Source organism: Mixophyes fleayi, chromosome 2, assembly GCF_038048845.1.
Source record: "Mixophyes fleayi isolate aMixFle1 chromosome 2, aMixFle1.hap1, whole genome shotgun sequence".
Lineage (NCBI taxonomy): Eukaryota > Metazoa > Chordata > Amphibia > Anura > Limnodynastidae > Mixophyes > Mixophyes fleayi.
Window position 1 is genome coordinate 195,768,563 of NC_134403.1, and position 2,007 is coordinate 195,770,569.

The following is a 2,007-nucleotide window of genomic DNA, read 5'->3' on the forward strand; positions in this document are numbered from 1 at the left end:
TCAATAAAACTGTTGCATGAACACTGTGTGGTTTATGCTGGGTATTTTACAAATATTAGTTAATTATGGTTAATAGGTCTTTATAAGTTTAATAGTTTATAAAGGTATACGTTTATAAAGGGTAAATATGAATATATTGCCAACATAGATGCAAAGGGTAATAACATATGTACTTTATACATGTGTAATGGTCTGCAGCCAGACAGGTGCAATACACATCTATACAAAACACAAGTCAGTGATGTGCAGATACCGCACCAGGTGGGCCTGGTACGGGCATCACAAATTTACATACAATCGCTCGCCAGGTTGAGGAAGTATCGGAGAATTGTTGTGGATCTGTCAGAAGTTTATACACACTACACAACGGAAAGGCAAGTGGAACGAAAATATTGAACGGTACGACCAACCAAATGAGGTGACAATCGTCCATTTGGGCAGACTTTCGACCATCGTGTCACCACACACACTGAACCGACTTTCGAACGAGTGGTTGTGTGTCGGCTGGTTGAACTGATTATTGAACAAAAACCCTGTAGTGTGTACCTAGCTTTAGATGTTAAATAATATATCTTAAAATGACCCTTGAATGCAGCTCAACATTACCTGCTAAGCACCATGGTGTGTAAACAGCCTTTGGTTTGAGTGCATATTTAAGACAAAATACTGCAAGCATGCTGCATTTCTGATTGGGGGGTTAGCACAGATTCAAAGTATGTGTTCAAATGTAAAAGTTTGTCATAGAGATCAACAATCAGTCTACTTAACTATTTATATTTGCTTTACCTGTGGTGAACATACTACTGGTAATTGCACATAAATTGGCATTACTTAACTCAGTGGAGGTTACTGTAATTGGATAACAAGTAGAAGAAATGAAGCAGATTAGTGTACTAGGCAAGACAAATTCTACTAAGGAAACAAAACAGCAACTCCAGCATATATCAAGATTTGTGAATGGGCATCAAAATATGTCCACATTTTTAATAAACAGTTATAGAAAACCTAGTTTAAGATTTGGGTGTGCAAACCTCTAAGCTCTATCCTTGTTTATACTGTATGACCTCTTGATATTGTTATTAGAATGTTTAAATTTATCACCTTGCTCCTACATTCATCCATCAACATCAGCACCCAACCACACCACTGCAAACGTCAAAACGTATAACTTCCATAGCATAGCGAGTCTACCCAGCACACTACAGCATGCCCCTTTACTAGTTCTGCTAGTTGGAGGAAACTGTTTGTAGTTCATATCTTTTTTTCACATCACCAAAATGCATAGGCGAATCTTTTAATTGTATTTGTTCCTGGTCCAACACACACATGCTGTTGACCTGCAAATCGCAGGTCAAACCACAACACCAGACAATGTGTTATTTTCCAGCATTTTGATTGGATGCTGCATTTTATAAATCAATGGCTCTGTGTCTGCAGTGTTTTCATATTGTTATGCGTCATGATTTTTTTTTTCTGAGTGCTTAGTAGGACTAGCTCATACTGTGGAAGAGAACAGTTAAATATAATCAGAAATACCTGTATGAAGGTAGGGTAAGGATCTGTCTGGTCATTGTGGCTAATACCACTCCCCCCTAAAAGGAAGCAATTTTATGACAAAAAAATACATATTGTAGTTATCAGATTGGCTTATTTCAAGTTTTTTTTACATATGGATATTTGTTATGTAGATTTGGGGTTTATTATACAGAATACTTGGGACTTCTGGTTTTCCAAATGAGGTTTTTTTTCTGCAGTCCGTAGCTCTCCTACAGTATGCCTTCTCATTTAATTGTTTAGCAGTGTTTCTCACAGTGACTGTGGGAGAGACTTAACGATCGTGTCTGGGGCTATGACATTAAACAAAAAAAACAGCAACTATTACTTTTTCTAGATAATGTGTTTTTGGATAAACCTGGTTTCCCTACAAGTTTACAATTACAATATAATTCTTTCACTCAAGATGGACTGTCTCTACTCCACAAAAATATAATACAATAATTAGTCACA